General features: G+C 44.8%; 1 protein-coding gene across 1 annotated transcript in view; it reads right to left on the bottom strand.

Moving 5' to 3' along the window:
* The window catches only part of AFF3 (ALF transcription elongation factor 3), a 2,498,221-nt gene that overhangs the window by 1,824,556 nt on the left and 649,509 nt on the right, over nt 1-24,156 (bottom strand). The window lies entirely within an intron of this gene.

Genomic DNA, 24,156 nt, shown 5'->3' on the forward strand with positions numbered 1-24,156 from the left:
GGGTCCCTGCTCATTGGTCCCCTGCAGGGTATGACCTATCCTCCATGATGGTTTGGGGAGTTCCCCATGCATTGACATTGAACTTTATCTAGTTCTGTTGTTGAAACTTTTTTGTTTGTAAAAGTTTTTTCTTTGCTGCTGTGGTTTCAGAGTAAAGATTGTAATGCATAATATGAGCCTCCTGTCTTGTCATAGAATCCTGATCAGAACCTCAACTCGTAGCTGTAAGAACAACAAGCAAGAAGGGTGGGTGGATGGGAAGAACAACAAACCAAAAAATGTTCTCTCTTGAAACACCTGTGTATATGTGTCATAACTGCCATATCATATCATATCAAGGGTGGGTGGGTGGGATAATACTCACCTCCTTGTCTTTAACAGAATCTAAACCCCCATCTCACATTAGTGTGGGGGATTAGCCATTCTATGACAAGACAGGAGGCTCATATTATGCAAGTTTGAAGCCCTTGCATCCCATTAGTACAACATGATCAATACAATAGTGACAATATAATAAAAATAATAGGAGAAGAAAATGTTTTAAATGTTTTCATTTGATCAATCAGCTGACCGCAAGATTATTGCCCAAGGCTAGGCTGGCCGAATAACTGTTTTATAAGGCATAGCCAAATCCACTGCAAGAAAAACAACTGGAAGATGTGCCAATTCCAGCGTTCCTTACAGGCCACCAAAACCAACTGGTTAAAAAGAGGGGGGGGGAAAACACTGAACAAAGTTTTCCTATACTGATAGGTTAGGAAAAACCCATCGGAGTAATAAACTCCTCTGTTGGCCAATCAAACATTTAAAACACTTAAATTCATACCATCTTTGGGAACCTAGATAGCAAACAAAAGAAGATAAACACTTAGCTCTCCTGGAGATCAAGAAAAATACGCCTTAGGGGGTGAAAGCTTTGTAGGTTCCATCCCATGCGTTAAAGGAAGATATCGTATTAGAAACAGGACATGTCACATAACTACACTGGGGAACCAAGTGGGAAAGACAAATCTTCATAAAAGGTAAAATGGGAGTAAAAGGTAATTTTATTAATCTGTAATAGGACGACCTATCCTGAGCGGAGCTGAAAAGCAATAGACTTAACACACAATTGTCCCCAGACATATGTGAATACTAAGAAAGGTATGTCTTCTGGAGGCAGAAGCAGAATGGAAGAGAGGGGCCCCACCTGAAAAGTTAAACCTGCCAAACCGCCAAGACGGAGACCAACAGACCTCCTGAGCTCTTGAAGAAGGACTCTGCTACCATGAGAAAAGGAAGATATTTACAAAAACCTGACCCTTAAGAGACCGAACTTGGCAAGGAGAAAAAATGTATCTTACATCCAATCGCTACCATTATAGTGATATCTGAACCCTTTTGTAGATGTGCCAGGTGCTTGGACCTTGTTCCCTCCTCCATGGTTGATAAATCCCCTAGAGGACCATAAACTAACCGAAGGAGGACCACTAAATTCGATAGTCTTAGCAAAGACTCTAAACTGCAAAGAACTGATCACTAAACAGTTCAAATGAAGTTGCTCACCAGAAGAGGACTAACCTCTATCTTAGCCAATCTGAAGAAGCTTGAAGCTCCCAGCACCCTGTGCTGGCACCTTATTGCAAAACAATCTCCTATGAAATCCCAAAAGGTCTACCTGCCATGCAGGTGACTAGGAGAACCAAGTCATTAACTAAATATATCCCAGCCCTCTGGAAATCGCACTGACAGACACCTTCTGAGATAGTTAATGTAGAGACGTTGGAACGCCTTGTGATAGAGGGCCGTAATACCTTGGATGGAAGGTGAGTAGCACTCCCAGACCCCTCCATCCCACCAAGGGATATTGTGCCTTCCCAAAGGAGGAGAAACCTCCGCCACTTACCTAAGGAAAACCTTGCAACCCCGAAGAAGGCTACCCTGAGGACCACACTAAACCCCGCTTTACACCCTTAAAATAAATACACTCTTGCACTTCTAACCAACCCCCTGACCGTGGAAGGGGGCTCTGCTTAACTTGGTGAAATATCAGGAAATTGGCACAAAGGAAGGTAAACTGACGGGAGGGAAATGCTCAGTGTGAGTCTGCACTGGTCATGAGCCAGAGCTCCTGTAAAAGGAAAACGGACACCATCAGGTGTTATTCCAAGAGGTGTAATATTATGATGCAATCTCCCCCAAGGATGGCGGGAAGTTGAATGAGGGGGGGAAAGGACTTTGGGATAATTATCATGCCCCGAAAAAGAAGGGTTGTGAAAGAATACTGGGACCACTGTCCCTTCTAACACTGAGGCCTGAGCCTCCGTATGCATGTAAGGCTGACTGGCCTCTCTGGGGATCAGGGGAAGGAAAAAATTAAGCACATTGCCCATAGCAAAAAATAGCACTTATATAGTGCTACGAACCCTCAAATATACGAGTGTTGCTCATCATTACTACCAACAGTGTGTGGTGTGAGGTGTTCACTTATCGATCTCAACAGGAAGAAAAACTGATTTAGACCTTACAAAATTAGGAACCTGCATCAGTAGGCTCTGCACAGATCTGAAAGCAAGCACTCTATTCGCTGCACTGTATTCAAAATATAAAATGAAAGAAACTAAAAAAACTCTCTTGAGGGTACAGAACCCTGCTTGTACTCCTCGAGCAGAGGAGAAATTATAACACACCGCCAGACGATTAGCGGAAAACAGGCCAAGCCATGGGAGGAAAAACCCTGGGGCGGGTGCTAGAAAGATATTTGGTAACCCGTCCCTCTGATACCAGCAAGTTTTTCCAAACACTTAATCCAAATCAGAACATGGTTGCTCAACTTGCCTTCAAATTGTATAATGAATGTCATAATGGGACAAATAGTAAGGGAAACACGCCACCCTCTAAAGAGAGAACCAAGTCCTGCAGCCCTTAATAGGGACATAACAGTGCCATTTTTCTCCTCCTCATGTCGAGAGAAAATTCTGCAACCTAATTAACACGGGTACTGAGTGGAGCAATTGTTATTGGGGCAGGAAATGCCTAAGGAAACGGACTGAGTTGTCCTGAAACTAACTAACGTAAAGGGTGTCAGAATTTAACTAAAAGCTGAAGGTTAACACCTGAGAGATGGCTAAAGAGGAATGTACAACCCCCCACATGGGTCTGTTTACAACCATCTCCACACACTCTTTTCTTTAAAGTACTTAATGGTAATATAAAATAATATAAAATGATATAAAATGCCCAAGGAAGTGGGGTTATGCCCCCACAGGGGTCCGAACCCCAGACCCTTATACAAGCTGAAGCTTACTGAGCTATCCGGGCTACTGACAATCCTGAAAACGTCAATGTGCTCCAGGCCCCTTAAATAGATAGCTTAACAAAGAGTACACTGACCAAGTGCACCTCCACTGCTCACCCTAGCAGGGTGTGGGGTCAGCAGTACACGAGGGGTTCACCTCGCAGAAGAGCACAGGCAAAGCCTGCCACCGAGCAGGTTATGGCACACATACCGTGATGGTAACCACCAATGCCATCTGCAGCACTTAAACAAAGCTGCCGACCTAAAGGAGGAATACACTGAGCAAGTGCACCTCAAACTGCTCACCCTAGCAGGGTGTGACAACCAGCAGTACACAAGGGAGCACCTCGCAGTAGAGCCCAGGCAAAGCCTGAAACCGAGCAGGTTATGGCACGCTTACAGGGAAAATAATGAAATCTGCCCTATGCAGCACCTAAACAAAGCTGCCGCCCTAAGGGAGGAATACACTGAGCAAGTGCACCTCAAACTGCTCACCCTAGCAGGGTGTGGCAACCAGCAGTACACGAGGGAGCACCTCGCAGTAGAACCCAGGCAAAGCCTGAAACCGAGCAGGTTAAGGCACACTTATAGTGAAGGCAAATCACCCATGTCATTAGCAGCGCTCAACATAAATCTGCAGACTGGCAGCACAACAGACTCTTGAACAGGCGGGTCCTTGCCAAACATAAACATAAAATATCAATTAAAATAGCCAAATAAAACGTATCAATTTAAAATATATATATACACATACACTTATGTGCACAGTGGACATGGCTGGAAGTGAACCCAGGTCTTCCTGCATGGAAAACATGCAGCTGTACCATTGTGCCACTCTGCTTCTGGCTGCAGCAGAAGCTTTAAATATGCTTCAAAACAAGCAAGAACCATGGTGTCGGGCTACAGTCCAAACATATATGTATGTGTGTATATATATATATGTACAGATATATATACATACATATATATATACACACACAATATATAAATAAATATGATAGGAAAAACATGGAAGAAAATTGAAATAGATTTTTCACAACATTCCATAATTTTGAAGCTGGAGGATTGGCTCGAACGCTCAACCTCTAAGGTACAGGTCAGAACACTTAAAGACTGTGCCACAGAAACAGGCTTCTTCATTATGAATCATAGAGCCCCTTGTGCGTCGGGTCTGAAGCAGAAGCTTCCATCAGACTGGCGCACAACGGGCCATAGAGGGCACAACGCCCATACTGGAAAAATAAACAAGAAAAAGAACAACGAAAGGAAACACAGCGCTCACGCGCGTCTGGTGCCCAAACTTTAAAAAAAAACAATAAGCTTTACTGCTCTCCCGCGCGGGACCTAGAGGGCGGCAACGCCCAGCTTGACAATAATTACATCTCTCGCACGTGCCGGATCTGAACCGAAACCTCTGACAGACCGGCGCGTGCCACAATCAAAGTAAAATAAGGAAAAATAAATGAATGAGTCTTCTAAAATATCCATCTTCATTAATAAATAAGTAACGGCCGCACACGGCCTGCCATACACAAGATACCAAATCAAAACCCTTGTCCCTTTCAAAATGAAAGGCATCCAAATATACAGAATGTGTAATACATTTACATAAAACATTTACATAAATTAAGGCCAATATACTATCAAGGCCTACTACTGACAAACATGCAAGGCACAACGAAATTAGGAGTGACTTAGCTGTGGTGTCAGCAGCAAAGAAAGAGGTGTTGGGTTTAGAGTAATGGACTGATATAAGGAAGGGTCCCTGCTCATTGGTCTCCTGCAGGGCATGTCCTGTCCTCCATGATGGATTGGGGAGCTCCCTTACATTGACATTGAACTCTATTTAGTTCTGTTCTTTACAACATTTTTGTTTGTAAAAGTTTTTTCTTTGCTGCTGTGGTTTCAGAGTAAAGATTATAATGCATAATATGAGCCTCCTGTCTTGTCATAGAATCTGATTTTGAAAACAAAAATGATGCACTACCAATTTATGAATGAATGCTAACGACGTGTAAAGCCCATAGCACTTCACCAGTGGTCGAACTGTACAAAAAGAAGTAGTGGAACTATGCTCCCTGCTGCCCTGTCCGAGCTCCCCACAAACCCCATCACCACACCCCATCCCACGCGCAATAAACCCCCCTAAACATATCTGCCTGCTGTTTAAGGGAACGTTCAGTGCAGTGCACTGAAGTGCAAGTTTCAACTCCTTCCTACACCTGTATTTTCAAACTGAACCATTCCGGAATGGTTTCATTTTAAGATAAAAGTATAGGAACAGTACCACTCCTAACTGCCCCCACCCACTTCGACCACTGCGCTTCACACATTACACTGGAAAGCAGCCGCAATCCAATGGAACCACCAACATCGGTTTCATTAATTTGCCGTTGCGCGAGGCAATTTATGAGGTGAATGTATGAATGTGGTGGCTCTTTGGGTGACTGCGTATTTTGCATTGTGATGAACACTTATGTGGGACAGCAATATTCAATGTATATGTTTCGCTGCATTTTGCACTTTGATTAATGTTTTTATCTGTGGCTTTTATATTTTTAATATGTGTATTTTATGGCATTGTCGAAATAAACATATTTTATTGAGCAACTTCATTTATGGTCAATGGCCCGGGTATATGTATGGATGCTTGTTACAAGACTTCAAGGGGAACCCTTGTGAAAACGTTTTTGCAAAACGGAATGAATGCACCTGAAAGGCCATCGAAGGGTCGACCGAGGGGAACGATGAAAGTGGTTGGAATAGTTTGTATCTTTCCCTTGTATTTCTTCGTTGTATAGAACATAATGCTTCTAGAAGAAGCACCATACATTTGGTCGCACCGGTGAGCAGACCATTCCCAGCAGCTGGGGGCTTTATAGGAGATTAATGAAAAACAAAAGATGATGGCTGGAAGGTTTAGACTTAATCTCAATCTCTGGTACCACTCTGAGTGAACCTCCAAACCATTGTTCTTTAATCCGCCGAGCCATTACAGAACGGGGAAAGACGATATGCAAGTCATGCTTGGTCCCACCCCTAAAGGGGCAGTCCAGCACAGAATACAAAGTGACATCACTTCTACACTAGACGACGAGCATACCCAGACATGTTTCAGCCTCATTGGACCTCATCAGTGAGGAGTAGTTTGGGTCTCTAGGCCCAGCAGGCTCAGTACCCATGTCTGGGCATGCACGCCCCACTCAGGGTGACTAAGCAAAACAAAAGGTGATGGCTGGAAGCTTAAGAATTGATCTCAAACTTCTGGCACAGCTCTAGGCAACCGTCCAAACCATTGTTCTTTAACAGGCCAAGCCATTACAGAACAGAGAAAGATCATATGCAAATTAGACTTGTGCCCACCCCACAATGGGCAGTGAACGAGCTGGTAAGAGCCAGAGGTTGTAATAGAGATAGGCATAATATGATATGCGTCATAATACATCTATAAGTGAGAGCCTTGAGCTTTGGGTGTGGGGTGAGAAAGGACACCATTGTGCATCACAGAGGCTCCGTCCAGTATAGAGAGGTGATTCTTAAAGGGTGCCCTTGCACCCTGCCCTGTGTGGTTCAAGGTGAAAAGCAGGAGAATGCGCAGGGTCGACAATAGGGGCCGCACAGTTGGGGAAGACTTTAGATCTAAAGCCCAGAAGCAGGATTTGAAGACCAGAAGATGACATTTAAAGATACAGTGATCATGCCTGGAAAGTCACCCACTGTGGTGAGAGCTGTAGAGGTAGGGGAGGAAGATGAGAGTATGACAAGGGAGTGAGTGGCAACATTCAGTGCTTTGTTGCGAGCGTCAATGAACTCCCACGAGGAGGATGGAGGAGGAATTTAGCCTGCTCAGGATGAAAATCAGAGTTGTGTTACAGGGAAAGTGACGGGGGCACAGGGATTCTGGATATTAAGAAGGTTAACCCAAGGCATCATAGCATTGAAGGTTATTTACATTGTTGGATTTTAAGATTTCTATCAAAGAAATCCCCCTCATTGTGAAACTTAGGGTGTGGTGAGTAGGTTAGGGGAAGGGCATATCGGCTAGTGGAGAAAGGTGAGGTCTCAGTTGCAATGAAATCGATCCCTTTTCTTATTGAGCACCACGCAATGCTGCACCATCCAGTGAAATGTGGGATAGACAGTTGGAAATGCAAGAGGATGGTTCCAAAGTAAACAAGAAGATTAAGATTTACGTAACACTGGCAAAACAATCCAAAGGATGAGATGGTTTTGCCAAGAGAGAATGCATAGAATGTGAAGAAGAGGGGTCCAAGGACTAACGCTTGGGCGGAATCTTATAGGATGGGGTAGCAACAGAGATGCCAGTATTTCAGGAGTTTGAGTGGAGGGAACCAAGGACTGACCATTGGAGGGCACTCACTGGGTGGGGGCAGCAGCAGAGGTGACAGTATTCCAGCAGAAAGAGAAGGAGTGATACACCAGGATGGATTTCATCCAGGCAAGGATCGTGTCAGGTAAGCCAAGATGAGAGGAAGTTTGGACGACAGATAGGTATCAGGTTATATTATCCCCATAAATAATGTCGGCATACATATAGTCGCCAGGAAACGGCGTAGGTGACATTATTTAGGGGGATCATTTATGGAGTAAATTGGAGTGGGGGTTGTGGGGGTGTCCCCCGCTCCCTTTAAAAAAATATGGGGGTTCTGGGGGCGTCCCCCACAGGTTTCATATGTTATTAGTGCTGCAAAATAACGGTGCCATTCTTATATGGTGACATTTTTGCGGGGGTATTAACACATGGAACTGACAGATAGGCAGTGACCTATATCAGAGGCAGTTGTGGTGTCAAGGAGAGTGAGGATAGTTACGAGGTGGCAGTGGCGGGGCGTGGTGATGAAGTTGGAGAAGTCAGTGAGGGCCATTGCTGTGTTGAGTATGCTGGAAAATCCTGACTGGAGGAGAGTCATTGAGTCAGTCAACTTACAGAAAGGTTGTCATACGGTTGAATATCACTTGGATTGATGTTCTTTGATTTTGGTGCAGCTTCTCGACATGAGAAATCCTGCCCTGAACAATTCTGATCTTTGGCCTTTGGCATCTTCATGGCTTGCACGCCTTTGACAATGTGCATAGGTACTGCTACATGACAATTTCCTGGACTGCAGGTCGCTCATCCTCTCAATATTTTGTCATCGGCCTTGGTGTATGGGCGTCCCCCGAATCAGGAAGTTTTTTTCATTTGCCAAAACAACAATGGTTCCAGATTCTGACCCTGGTCTTTTTCTTCTCTCTGCATCTAAGCCCATATCCATCTTTTGCCCGCTCACACTCAACTCCCCAACCCTTTACTCCAGGGCATGCTCCTGTCATGTGCCTTTCTGTTACCCACCCAACCATTCTCTTGACTTTGCCACACAATGGTGGAGAGATCGCCTCCTTCACTTTTCATGCTGCTCCTTCTGGCCCGCTGCCCCCAGTCCAATACATCCACCACTATGCTGAAGCATGCCGATACAACCCACATCCAGTTTGCAAGGCCATGATGCAGATAAGCCACCCCCTCAGTGCACCACTCTTTTCCATTGAATCATTATTTTCCGTTTGACCTAATTTCAGGAGTTAACAGGTCACTAAATGGTTGGGTTGTTGGATCAATGGTTGGTTTGTTCAAGATAGCAAAAATCTTTCCAGGTGTAGAAGATGCCCAGATCACCATTTATCTTGCCATTTCTATCCACGGCCATTCCCCCACTTTTGCTGGCTGGTTGGCTCGCTAGCTGAGGGACCGTTCAGTTCTCCTCTAGCCGAGCACTGGTCTTCCCGTGGTTGGCTTGCAGCCTGAAAGATTCCCTGTCTGCTCCTAGCCCCTGGACTATACTACAGCAGAAAGGCAGTACAAGTAACACACTGTTCCATGGGACTGTGACCTAAAATACTAAATACTAAAATAAAGTCTAGCATGGCATGACAAGGAACACACTATATGAATAGTCATGTTTTTGATGCTAGTCTTTTTCAATTTTGCCAAACTAGTTTTCACTAGTTTCACTACTCCATTCCTTTACCCTCTGTTACCAACACCATTCACCTGTATGCACTGTTAGTTATTTAATATGGCACAATTTGTTTAGGCTGGGTAGTCACAGAATTAGCATTAGGTACAATTTACAGAAAAATGCCCGGGCAAATATGTTCACCTGCCATGGTTGCCCACACACCCAATAACACATTGTGTACTATCTAAAAATTCTCCAAATTAACCTTGGAAACACAACTTAATTAACACAACACTCCATGGCATTTCAGCCTCCTCCCTTTTGCAGGTCCACCTAACAGGGCTGACGTGCACCTGTGCTATCACAAAACATCCCCCCCACCCACTGGTCCTTTCCTCCCTGTGTTTGTAGCATCTAGTTTCCACTTTCCCGTCCTCATATTCCCCTCCCTCATTTCCTTTCCTCCCGGAGACCTATGTTTGGATACCCCTAGTACGGGCACAGTCTACCACTCCACGCATATGCCTAGGCGCTCTAAAACTATTGTGGGGGTTCGGCCCAGTATGAAAGAAAATTAGCATAGCATCATGACATAGGTGATCCAAGAAGAAAGCAACCGTTCCAAGGGTACCACCCAAATTGCTCTAACACAATTGTTCGAATGCACAATTGACCTAATTACAAGGGCCCGTATTGACCTTTGCACAATTGACTATATATATATATATATATATATATATATATATATATATATATATATATATATATATATATATATATATATATATATATATATGTATATATATGTATATATATATATATATATATATATATATATATATATATGTATATGGTTTGCAATGGGTGGAGTGTTGCAGGGGGGTTTCCCCCTGCATATATGTAACAATTTACTTTCAAAATTTGGTCAATTGTGCAAAGGTCAATTGTCATTTGAACAATTGTGACTCAAACAATTCATATACAACCGTTCCAAGGCAGGCGGTATGTCGTAGCAGATTATGGGTGCTATGGCATTGATTATCTGGCGGTCAAAGGGTTCAGCAGGCACAAAAGGAGGGATTGATCAAACTGGGAGTGGGTGACGGATCAGACAGGATGGTTTAGAGGACGTTTGAAAGTGAGGAGAGGGAGCAGACAACGGGTGGTGGGGTGTAACAGGGCGGCCGGAGTAACTCTGGTTGTGCAAGTGCTGAGAGCACACGCTGAGTGTGTCAGAAATGTACCTGATTGGCTGGTGAGGCTTTCCATGTGATGGACGGAAGCACGGACATTGTGTGTTTTTGCTAATGAGTAGATATCATGTCTGAAGAGATCTCTTCAGTTGTCATCAGGGGTGGGTTCTCTTCTGGTGCCCAATGAGAGAAGGAGACCCCTGGATTCTTATCTCGAAGGGAAAGTAGGCCCCTGGCAACGTGCCCACTGCTTATTCCAACGTCAGACCATGAGGGTCATGAAAAAGCTAAGGGGTTGGGATCTTTTGCTCAGTTATCTGGTGAGCATGTGGCAGCCCTATAGTTCAAAAGCACATATGGTGACTGCTCTGTGAATGGCCGCAGTGGCTTTTGTGCATTGATTTGTAGAGTGACTGATGGGCATAGGTCTTCCCTGCTATGCTAGGTATTGAGAAAGAAATGCTTGCTGTATTATTTATGGTCGATAGTGTCCTTCTTACAAGGGGAGCTTGGTGTGCCTCAACCACAGGCAAAAGGGCGTGGCCAATGGCCTGTTCGGGGTTACAGGATTGGCTGGCGGAACCCTTTGATCAGAATAAACCAAGTTATGCAGGGATGTTGATCAGTGTTAGTGAAATTGATTTGATGTCACTGTCACAACATCTATAAGAGTTTTGTTTATCATTCAGTAGTAGATGTTTGGAGAATAACACTTGTTGTTTAAAGAACCCCAGACATGCTGTTTTCTGTGAAAATGTTTCCGTCATTGGGTTGCATTATTATATGGTTTTTAATAATCCTGCTGCTTCCAACTTAGTTGGGGCTTCAGACCTATGGTCTATTCAATACATTTTAACCTTATTAATGTTTGTCAGTTTTTTAATATATTGTGATACTGTTGTATTGTTTTGAATTGATCTTATAATACTGAACTGATGTATTGTGGCTATGGCTCTTCCGACTCACGCAAACATGATATTGTACCTGGGTCACTGTACCTTAGCCAGATTGTGGACTATATTTCCCACCCTGGTTTCTGGTCACTGATGTGAGACGCCATCGAGAGCGCCAGTAGACTACAAAGGTTTTGCGTCAGTGCGAAGCCTCAATCCTGCTGTTTTCATCTTAGTTGGGTCCTGAGACTTACGGTCAGCTCAATATATTTTAACATCTTTATTGTTCATTTTTTGTCCTAATATTGTGATACTGTTGTTCTGTTTTAAATTGATCTTATAATAGTGCCCAGATTGAGTGTGGGTAAGGGTCTGTCGCTGTAGCTTAGCCCGATTGCAGACTACATTTCCTGCCCTGCTTTCTGGTCGCTGACTCGAGACCCCACCCGAGGGCACCAGCAGGATATAAAGGACTTGCGTCGTCTTCATGCGTGTTCAGTGGTCGGCGAGCCATGCTGCCCGTTTCTCTTCTCATCTCTCTATACAAAGTCCAAGGTAAGAGACTGTTCTGTAGCCTCCACTCCACATGGGCACCTACGGAAGAGATGCCTTTACTGCTGCTTAATAACAACTTTGGATCTATCCCCTTGGCTACACACGATATTCCTACTCATTATATAAGAGGCCCCTCCTGCCTACCAACCACGGACACATCAGCTGGATCTTCAAATGGCCGCATGTTCACTACTGATGGTTTGGAAGCCTCGCCTTTATGTGGCCTTGTTAATGTCAGCTATGCAATGAATAATGCAATAGTTATAGCAGATTTTATAAAAGAGCGTGCTTTGGATCTTAGTTTAGTACCGAAACGTGGATCACGTAGCCAATTTTGATACTTTGGTTCCCCTTAACTGCAGTACTAGGCGAATAGGTAGCCTGGCCCAACGAGGTGGCAGAATTGCTCTTATGTGTTCCAATAAACTCTTGAGTTCGGATTTCATTCCCATGTTTTTAGAGGAGAATACTCATAGTGCAATTAATCATTTCTCCCCGTCCCACAACGGAACCAGTCAATTTCTGTTATGCTAGAGACCTCCTGGAATGGCAAACACATGTTTAGGAATCTTGGAAAACGTTCTCGTGACCACAGCATTAGATTTTAAAAGACTGTTTCTCATTGGTGACTTTAATATTTGGTTTCAGTGCAGCTCTGATACCGCTCTACCAGGTTCCATGAACTGTTACTTTTCATGACTTTGTTTCCATTACCTCTTCCCCTTCCCATGTCAAAGGTCACTGTCTGGCTCTGGTACTGGCCACAGGCCCAGAAACTGTACTGATAAATACCGTTCTGCTCACGTGGAGTGATCATGTGATCAGAATGTTTTCCCCGGCAAGTCACTGTTGCTTCGAGAAGCACAGAAAATCGGTTTCGCTTGACACGAAATAGGAAGAGGCTTGACACGATATCTTCCAATGGCCAACTTAATGTCTTCCCACCTACTCATCAGGGAGGCCTCTGCCCCGCTATTTGGAATAATTGCCATTCAAACCTCGGCCAGCTTTGCAATAGAAAAGCTCGAATCTTAGTCAAAAATAAAGGCAATTCCCATAATCCTTTGTTCTCGGACCACATTAAACAGCTAAAAAGGTTATACCATGAAAAAGAAAAAGTATGGAGAAAATTAAGCTGCAATGATGACTTGGTTTTAGTTAAAACCGTGCTCCGCGAATATAAAGAGGAAATTATCCCTGTCAAATTCTGATTTTTTGCTCGTAAAATTAATCTGGCCACTAAAAAACCTAATGAACCTTTTAGGATTGCAGCCTCAATCTTAACCTGAATGTTTAATGAATACTATTGACCCTTCATATAAAGCTGATAATTATTAGAATAATTGTGCTTTTAAAAGATTGAAGAATTTTGCTGTAATATAGCGGTTAATCTAGAGAAAGAATCAATGCCTTTAGGTGTGTCCCTCGACCCCTTAGCGCTATCACCCACTTCAGAGGAGCTGGCTTGTACTCTTCTTTTAACGCTGAAACCAACATGTAAGGAGGAGGATGCGCTCCCTGCTTTTATTACCTGCAACAATGCGGACACACTGACGACTTCTATCACCTCAGTGATAAATCTACCTCTCATACAAGGAATAGCATCTCATCAATTCAAGCAGGCAATTGTGACTCCACTGTTAAAAAAGGCCTTCTTGGACCCTACCAGTATGAACAACTATTGACCGATTGCTGGGCTAACATGGATGTCCAAACTATTGGAAAAGGTGGTAACAGCACAACTTGCAGAGTTTGTGGAATCCCATGGGCTGTAAAATATCCATCAATCTGACTTCTGCACCAGACATGCGACAGAGACAGCTCTTCTAACAGTCTGTGATGGCATTCTAGCAACTGCAGATATGCACCTTATATCAGCTTTGCTTACGCTGTGCCTCTCTGTGGATTCGACACAGTTGACCATAACATTCTTTTAAAGTGCCTTAAATCTTTGGTGAACTTGTCAAACTATTTTTTTGCCTGGATTGAGTCTTTTTTGACTAACAGATCTCAAAATGTTATTTTTCAACCGCTGGTGCTTTTTTTTAAAAAACATAACTTTGTCAACACTCTTATGCAGGCAACATGCAAGTTTATTTTAGGATCATAATACAATCTGGCCAGCTGAATGTCTGTACATAGCAAGTATTGCTGATTGGCCCTAAAAGAATTCTTAAAGATCCACCAATCCTTCCTAAACCACCTTGTCTATTAGACCTTCCCCTGTCTTATGCAGACAAGGTACAAAATCTGGTTGTCATCTGGTAAGCAAATGTTGGGTTGCACTCCCATATTAGTGGGAGAGTAAAGGCAGTCTTTTATAGACTGCACCGGTTGCAAAGGATTTTACGGTTCATCCCAGAGAAGGACCATGCAGGGATTTCCGAGACAATGCAAACAGTCTGCTAATTGGTCTCCTTGCAAATCAAATTTATTGATTGCGATCGCGCAAAGTGCATCTATCAGATTGATCTTTAAATTACCTAAATCTGCCCAAATTTCAGATTACTGTTGTTCATTCATTGGTTACCAGTCCACAAACGTATCCAATGTAACATTCTTTGTTTGGTTTGTAAATGCTTACACAAGTTGTCTCCATCTTATCTCTCTATGAGGAATACTTTTATACTGTTCCCCTCGGTCCTTGCGTTCGACTTGTCGAAAGCCGCTGAACATTCTTCCGTCTAGGTATATAGGTCGAGAGACAACAGAAGATGTTCTGTGCCCGGACCAACTCTCTGGAGCTCCCTATCGTTTTGGCTCTGTTCAATTCAGACTTTGTCAACTGTATCTTGTATCTATTCTGTTAGTACTTTGACCCTCAATCTAATTGAGTCAGCAGGATTTGTACATTTTCCATCTGCGCCTCGCTGCGGTTTCCACCCAGAGCGCATTGGAAATAAACGAAACTAGAGGGGCTACTAGAGACATTTAACAATCTGTGATATTTCCAATCTGTGGTATGTGCTCTGTTATCACTTTTCCTTCTATTTATAATATTGAAAGGTTGTAGGGGTTGGTTAATGATATTTTGTTGCTACTTATTGTGTTTAGTGCTCTTGTGCATTTACATATGCAAATGGTTAAGCATGCTTGCACCTCTTTGTTTTGAAGGGTGGGCGAGGGCGCATCTATTACTGGTGCATAGAGGCAATTAAAGTGCTGCCACTTTCACGGCTGCTGCGCCTTCGATGCTGCAGGCAGACATTTTTAAATGGTGATTTTTGGGTCAGAATGGAGCTGTACTGGTGACATAGTTTGATGAAAGAATTTTTTTTTCACCAAAATAGCAATAGAAAGGGAAGATGAGACTAGATTCCCATGCAATGCACAGTGACTCACACATTTATAAAAACACACACACTCACAAGCACTCAATACCTCCTCCCATAGTCATTCAGTAGTGAGTGATTTGAGTGTAAACAAGTTCCACACCCCAGGACAGCATGTGGGGAGTGGGGCAGGTGTGATGAGTGTGGTGTGTGATTACATGTGCTTTCAACGAATCAAAAAATAGTGAATGAAATAATACCGAAAAATATGTTTTTTTTTAATTGGGTGGGCGGCCGTCCTGAAACCCCCCGTTTCCCTGGGCTTTTAGCCCTACCCCAAACCACCCCCCACACTTTATAACCCCTTATCCCTATCCCCCCACCCACATATAATTATTTTTCGTCGTTTTTTCGGTATTATTTCATTCAGTGTTTTTTTATAGTTAAAATCACTGCATACCGTGGTGTGTGTCGTGAGAAGAATAAGTGGGAGTGGTGCAAGGGAGTGGTTAAGTGCTGGGAGTGCGTGAGGATGAGCGCCAGTGCATCTCATGGCACTTGGAAATAAGCAGATAGCACTTGGCCACAAGCTTCCAATGTCAGGGCATAATGACTGGCATATGATGGCAGGAACGCATCATTTGCACTTAATCGTACTTCACCGGATAAGACTGCACTTCGCTGGTATAAAACGTCAGTGCCAAGGCATTGCAGTACTTGGGCATTGCTGGCAAACGTCGGCTAATTTAAATGGCCGCGGTAGGCTCATTGCCTGGCTCCAAGGTAGAGGGGCCCACAAGGAAAAAACAGGAACCAACCCTTCTCTTGCTATAGAATTCTATCCCATTAGCAATCCAGATCGCTCCCCCCTCAGCCTGTCCAGGAAAGAGCTGAACGCCTGGCCATTTCAGACACACCTTGACTTTACCTAGAGTCTGAGGCTACTCAACAGCCATGGGGTGACTACCCTCAACTCAAAACAATGCCACTGTGTTGTTTTGTTTACATACACAGTACTACATTAATGTCTGCACCTCAACACTACACTCTTGCCTGGTAACGTTACCCCAATCCTGCTGTAGAGTGCTCTGCTGTTACAGAGCTAGGTTTGTGCTGTATAAATGTTATTATGATAATGTCAGAGGTTTGATGGCACCTCATACGCATGCCCTGCGTCTGATATGGTAAATGTTACCTCTTCACGGGCATTTGATTCAGTACTGTGAGCTATAGAGGAAGGCTAACGGTGTGTCTGAGTGGCATGGCTAACAGCAGTGCAAGGCGTGTCTGAGTGGCAAGGCTAACAGCAGTGTGAGGCATGTCTGAATGTGTCTGAGTGGCACGGCTAACAGCAGTGCGAGCCGTGTCTGAGTGGCACGGCTAAAAACAGCAGTGCGAGGTGTGTCTGAACTGCAAGGCTAAGAGCAGTGCGAACTGTGTCTGAGTGGCACGGCTAGCAGCAGTGAGAGTTGTGGCTGAGTGGCAAGGCTAATTGCAGGGCAAGCCGTGTCTGAATGTGTCTGTGTGGCACAGCTAACAGCAGTGCGAGCCATGTCTGAGTGGCAAGGCTAACCTCAGTGCGAGGCGTGTCTGAATGTGTCTGAGTGGCACAGCTAACAGCAGTGCAAGCCGTGTCTGAGTGGCATGGCTAACAGCAGTGCGAGGAGTGTCTGAACAGCAAGCCTAACAGCAGTGCAAGCCGTGTCTGAGTGGCAAGGCTAACAGCAGTGCGAGGTGTGTCTGAGTGGCAAGGTCAAAAGCAGGGCGAGCCGTGTCTTAGTGACACGGCTAACAGCAGTGCAAGGTGCGTCTTGAGTGGCAAGGCCAGTGCTTAGTTTGTAAAAAAAATAAGTGGCAGTGCCCAAAAAATATTGGCCCCATAATGCTGGGTGCGGTGCCGTCCGCAGTGTGGGCGCGGCGCCGCCCTGAGCGTGGGCACGGGCGCACCGGCCGCGCCAGTTCAGTGCTAGACCTACCTAGATCGGCCCACCACCAGCCAATCCCACTGCTGCTGCTCCATTGCACATGTTTGGCACGGCAGCAACTGCTGGCACAGGCTAGTAGTAAATACGCAACTAAGACATGCTTCTCCTGTAACTGCGCCTCGATGCCCCCAGGTTGTGTGAGTGCTTTAAAAATGCAAATAAATAAAAAAGCATTCTGTTTCAGTCACTGTTGCACTGTATTTGTCTCTACCCCTTCTGCCCCATCTGACAGTCTGTTAAAGTACACCAAGTATTGTTAATCGGTTACCTCCAGGAAGAGCACCCTCCCCTCAGCCCGTTCTTCAGTCACCTCATCCAGGTGTTTTGCATAATCAATTTACTCTCAAGCCCTTATCAGTCATCACATCTCATAAATGCATCCCCCTTCACCCTTCCTTCAAGCATGAGCATGGTGTTGTATAACTTGGAAAAAGTCATTTCTCAATCAACGGCCTGTGCTACTTCTGCTTTAGGGCCTCTTTCCACCTTAACACATATTAAAAAACTAAATATGTTTTGTCACTCAATATTCAGGAGCCAGAGGAGAATGCATATTCGGATATCTCCTTCCCACTGACATGGTCTTGACATACTTCACTAAACTGCAGGGTGTAACAGACACCCACCTCCCTATCTGAGGGTTGCATGTGCTCTCATTCGGAGCACATGCTCTGAGCGTATTGTACCCAGGTTAAGGGGTCACATCTGGTGTATAAACCACACATCAGGATAGAAAACATGCGCTGGAATTATGTAAAAAAATGACAGCAAAAGATGGTTGAGAATTATACACAAATACTCAACTAGTGCTTTTATTTATGATGACAGATTAGTGGTCACATGCACCATGTTTATCCCCGTCTAGTTTCCATGTGTGTATCTTTAAGCCTGAAATGGCATTTCAGAAGTTCGTCTTTGCAGCTGGTTCGGTTTCGGGCCAATACGTGCACCGTTCCGGGGCCCCTCGCTGAAGATCGTTTGTGAACTAATGAGGCCGATAACATTTAAAGGAAGAACGGAAACACCCAGGCAAAAATTCACAGTTCATGTTTCGCTTAGATGAATGATATCCAGGGTCGGACTGGGGCATGCAATTGTCTCGAGTCGGGCTCGGCACCAATGAAAAAGTGGCCAAAGTTGCAAACGACAATTCATTCCTTTTGTGACAGACACTAGTGGGACCACGTTGCTGCCCGTGCCCTGCCCAGTCCTGGGCTTTGCCCTGCCTTGCCTCAATCACTTAGGCAACCTTCCGTGGGGCCACCACCACCACGTCCATGCTGAGCCTGAGGATGACAAAAATAGGTGTGTAGCGCAGCGGCCCCACGGTAGGTAAGATTTTAAAAGAAAAAAACATATATTTGGGCGGCTGGGGCCCATCAATTTCGAAGTGATGGGCCACAGCCGCCACTCAAAATAAGTTATTTCTTTTAAAACCTACCTTCTGTGGGGCGGGGCCCCGGCCACCGGCCACACGGAAGGTCAGATTTTCAAAGAAAAAAGTAAAAAAACATACTTTTGGGCAGAATCCACAGGCCCAGCTGCCCACTGCAAAGTCATCCGACTCAGTCTACGGCAGATGGCAGCCCTTGGTCACAGAAATTGGCCTGGGCCTGGCACTGACTGCAGTCAGCAGCACACTGCACACAGGTCACACAGACAGAAGCCCAGGCGTGGATAGGCCCCTGGTGGGGTCCTGACTCCTGGGCAGTCAGGACACCACCAGGGGACCATGCCGCCGCCCGGGCACCGACCTGGGCCTTCCTTGCCTGATCACTTGACTGTGACAGGTTCAGGCTGCACTGCATGCAACATCAAGTGAATTACCTGCTTTGTCGGCTGGGCTTGTTCTCCTGTTGGGCCTCAGGGTGGCGGGGGGGGGCGGGTGCGCACTCTGGCACCCACACAAATGAAAAAGCAGGCAGAGAGGGGGCCCCAGGAAGCAACTAGGCCACACCACGCAGTGCAGCTGGGCAGGCTCTCTCTCTCACAAGTCAGGACCGACGATGCCACGCCTCGACACCTTCACTTCACAGTAACTCGTGAAATGAAGGTAGCGCTGCGCTGCTGCACATTCTGTGTTACTATACAGAATGTATCAAATACTGCATAGTAACAACAGAATGGTAGTTTTCATTGGCTGTTGTTTGTAACAGTTTGTTGTTCGTTGCTATTGCTGGCCCCTCCCAGGCCCAGCCAGCCATGGCCTGCAACCTGCAAGCACGAGAGAGATCGAGATCAGAATGATAAATCCCAAAGATTTATAATTGAAGCAAAGCGAAGTGGAAGAACAAACAAAGCAATTGCATGTGCACTGGCCCCGCATGAGTTCCAGTGCCCAAAAAAGAGTGCTGGTGTTGGGCACTGGCAACCACCCCCACAAATTAAGCACTGGGCAAGGCTAACAGCAGGGCGAGCCGTGTCTGAGTGCCACGGCTAACAGAAGTGCGAGGTGTGTCTGAGGGGCAAGGCTAACAGCAGTGCAAGCTGCGTCTGAGTGGCAAGGCTAATAGCAGTGCAAGGTGTGTCTGAGTGGCAAGGCTAACAGCAGGGCGAGCTGTGTCTGAGTGGCACGGCTAACAGCAGTGCGAGGTGTGTCTGAGTGGCAAGGTTAACAGCAGGGCGAGCCGTGTCTGAGTGGCACGGCTAACAGCAATGCGAGGTGTGTCTGAATGGCAAGCCTAACAGCAGTGCGAGGTGTGTCTGAGTTGCAAGGCTAACAGCAGTGTGAGGTGTGTTTGAGTGGCAAGGCTAACAGCAGGGCGAGCCGTATCTGAGTGGCATGGCTAACAGAAATGCGAGGTGTGTCTGAATGGCAAGGCTAACAGCAGTGCGAGGCTTGTCTAAGTGGCAAGTCTAACAGCAGTGCGAGCCGTGTCTGAGTGGCAAGGCTAACAGCAGTGCAAGGTGTGTCTGAGTGGCAAATGGTGTGTGGCCGCAGATCATGCGCCACGTGTAAGACTTAGATACGCCTCACAAGTCCTGTAGACAATAGCTACATTTATTATTATTATTATTATTATTATTATTATTATTATTATTATTATTATTATTATTATTATTGTATCTATTGAGTGCAGACCCAGCTTTGAGAAGCAATGGAGCATTTTACAGCGGCACGTTCATGTGTCGTGAGGGTTTGTAAATATTATTGTCGAGGTATATCATTGCAAAACTTAAGTTAACCAAAGTTAAGCTTACCTGCTTACTAAAAATTTACTTGAAACATTTTGTTTGCAGTGACGTTTAGGTTACCATAGAAAACGAAACAATGCCAGAAATGTGACAAACCAGGTACGCTAAAGAACCTTAACCCTAATGTTGCTTGTGACGTTGCATAAAGCATTTTAACCATTAACGAATAGGTCATCTTTGAGCCCGTTGGGGCGAAGGGACAGCCTGAATTGCACCCCAAAATCTCACAGGTGGGTTTGAAAGGATTCCTTCACACAAAAAAGGTTGGGAAAAAAGTGCTGAAATGGTGCACTTTACAGCGCAATTTGCAAATGAAATTGGATGCGATTTACAGGCAGTTCTGAAGTGGAAAACTTAAGGGGTGGTATGACACAAACTTTGCACAAGGTCAACTTGCACTAAATAGTGCAAAAACATTGAACACACTTTCAATGCACTTTTTCACCAGGCATTGCCCTTGCACTAGTTTTTTGCCCTGGTTCACACAAGTATTGAAAGCGCCGTCAGAACATTGGGATCCGCATAGCTATATCAGATTCAAAGTAGACACATATTTGTGCCACGTCACTGAAGCCGTATCTAACGAAGACACTGTGCTACTGCCTCACTGGGAAACATGGCAATCAGAAATGATAGGAAAGTAAACCTTGAACCAGTTTTAAATAAGTGGAGGGACATTTGACTGCACCATTTTATGAATTGTGGCGGGAGATCCTAAGAGCATTATTGTTCTGTGCACGCTAATAAAATACATAGCATAATTGAGAGGAAATAAAATACATTCGCAGTTGCTAGAAGAAGTGCCACCAGTGCAGTAACATTGTTGAAATGTTAGGAGGGGGTCGGGGGGGTATGACATCTAAATGAAAGGGGCCCCTGCCAATTGAGTGGGACAGAATGGTGTGGGACAAAAGCTGGGGTTGACAAACATCCTTGCCCTCCCACCCCCCTAAAATTACACCCCTTGGTGCCACTGCCACATGACAGGCTACTCCCAAAATAATCCAGGATGATCAATATTGTCAGGGTGCTGGTATCAATGTGATTCTCAATGTGGCAACATGCTATGGGTGCTGCTCAAGACCACGATACTCTAAAACATGCCAGGGTTTATCGCAAAATGACAGACTATTGGCTAAGCTATTGTCTGTCAGGCTCAACAGTACCATGCACATTTTGCCAGTGGTAAGCATATTGTAAGACATTTTCTATATTGCCCTAAGAAAATGAGCAAGCCAGCATTTGATTGCCCCACAATACAATCCATTCCACATTGCAATGCACACATTGCCCCACGCCACTTCACATTGTTTGCGGAAATGCACCATGTCACTGGACATTCTCCATAGACCTGCCCCCATGCCACTACACATTGCCAAGGTATGCCACCATGTCACAATAGCCACAGAACGGCCCATCTCACTGAACATGGAACCCACGATTGCCTCATGCCACTCCGCACCACCTCAGAACAGTCTCATGTCCCACACAGTGCCCTTGCCACTTCACATTGCTTCCTTAATTGCCCCGTCACATCACACATTTCTCTCTAATATTCCCCATATCACCCGCATTGCCTCAGTTCTTCCCACGGCACTTCACACTGCCCCTGGATTGCCCTTTGCCACATCACATTGCTCACAGAATGTTCCAATAGCACTCACATATGGCTTCCGCCTATTACATAGGGTTGATGGCTACCTGGGTGAAGGGCACCCCATTGCCCAAACATACCTCATTGCCTGTCATCTTCTGTGTTAGACTCGACCTGTTTGTGATGGTCTCTTTTCAGGCCAAGGATTGGGGATGTTTGCTGCTTTGATTAGTCTGCTTAAGGTCTGATATCCAGTTATTGGTCTTCAAAGTTGGCTTAATAGACTAGAGAATTAGACAGACTATCTGTCAAGATGCACCCTCCACTCAACACTCCCATAGACAATATGATGAGTTTTCATCACCTTCTCTAATTGTAGTGCTTTTTTATCTGTTGTATCATTTTTCCATAGATTAAAATCACCCAATATAATTAGCCTGGAATTAGTAGTCAGCATAGGCGTAACTAAGTTGACTAGATCATCGTTAAAGTTACCTCCATCTCCTGGTGGACGATAGAGTAGAACAATGTTCAGACTAAAGTTGGGGTTTGAGGTTAGCTTTACATGGATGATGTCACAACCCATGCACTGTATTTTAACCTCATAAAACCCTAACTCTTTTTTACAAATTAAGGCTACTCCACCCCCGATATTATTCTCTCTATGTTTCCCAAAGAACATGTACCCCGTGGGAGTCACCTGCTCTATAATTGGCGCAGCTCCACTGCCCCACGTTAACGTCAGTTTCACGCCAGCGTGTTTACGTTTCTTTGGAAAGTGGGTTGCTATGATGTACTCAAGTTTCTGCGACACATTTCTTTTAGGAAGAGTTGCACATTGGAATTAGAGCTGCCCATGTAATGCCAACCCAGCAGGGTTTGGTGGTCTTTATCAAAACTCATCGCATTTTACAATATTCATCATTCACTCCGTTTAATTCCCATCCGAATATATCTCATCAAATTGGCCAATTGTAACTAAACAGTGTTGATGTTGAAACAACAACTGTGATTGTTTTTTGATGTCCGTCCCCTGTTAGTTAATGTGTGAAGCACAATTCAGTAAAAGAAAAACCCCAGCCATAAAATCTGTTGGCGTAAAGATAAGCACTTTATTTAATATCCAATTAACCGCGGTCACCAGAGAAATCAAAGCTTGTGAAACTTTATCAGGAAAAGATTAATCTATTCCAGGCTTTACCCAAAGTGTCATAAAGGAAGGAACTCATGAATTTAGATAGGAATCCACCTACACGAAGGCATGTTCTTGTCGCGCGAGACCTGCATATATTGCTCGCTGCAATTTGACGCGGCTCATAGTCATCGACGATCTTTTTTACCCATTGTGGGTGGCGTAGATGAGAGAATTATGTCCATGATCCCACTGATGCCATATTAATGAACTCTACCTTTCGCCGTGATCTCTGGGCGACAGGAGGAGTGATTACTAATAACGGTTAGGCAGCAGTCAGGGAGATTTTATACAAATTCTTGGAAGGGGCAACCTCAAACCCAGGCCTTTCAGGTACTGCTTTTAATTTCACGCAAACGGAAATCTGGTCATTTCAAATGTGCTGTTTTCATGCTACACAGGACATCACATCACATGCATTTGATTGCTCCGGCCTGCTCTTGCCAGCAGGAGGGATTATTTAAAGGGGGCAGAGCAACAGAGGTTCGAATCCCGGATCTGCGCTTAGAAACTGAACTCGGGTATGGTATTAGGCACGTTATAAAAAAAACTATAAAAACTAATAAATAAACAGCGTACTTCCAATAGGATCATTCTGCACAGACTCACCCTCTGTACCTGCTTTCATGGAGAAGGTGGTCTTAGATGCTAGTGGGGGAGATGAGAGGAAGAGCAGCGGTGAAAGAAGCTACTCTTTAATTCTCGTTCCTTTATTAAGGGAAGATGGCCCACACCTGTTAGCTTTATTGCCTGAAATATGCTTTAAATGGATTAAGCCCGATTGCTGTTCATGTGATTTTGCTATCAATGGGGTGATGTGCGTTGGACTAGCTGCCAATTAAATCAATTCAACTTAATCAGTCGGAGTATTAGGAGTGACACTGCATGCCCTTTGACCCCTCTAATAACATCACAGGAAGTGCCTACAAGGCTAGGGCTGGCCCTATTGAACAATAGTACAATGCCCGAGATATAGGCCCAACATGCTAGTGTGGGCAAGTTTTTTGGTTAAAGTGGTCCCGTTTTTTTTAGCCAAAGTG

The sequence above is a fragment of the Ambystoma mexicanum genome, chromosome 7p (genome assembly GCF_040938575.1).
Source record: "Ambystoma mexicanum isolate Mex_15411 chromosome 7p, UKY_AmexF1_1, whole genome shotgun sequence".
Lineage (NCBI taxonomy): Eukaryota > Metazoa > Chordata > Amphibia > Caudata > Ambystomatidae > Ambystoma > Ambystoma mexicanum.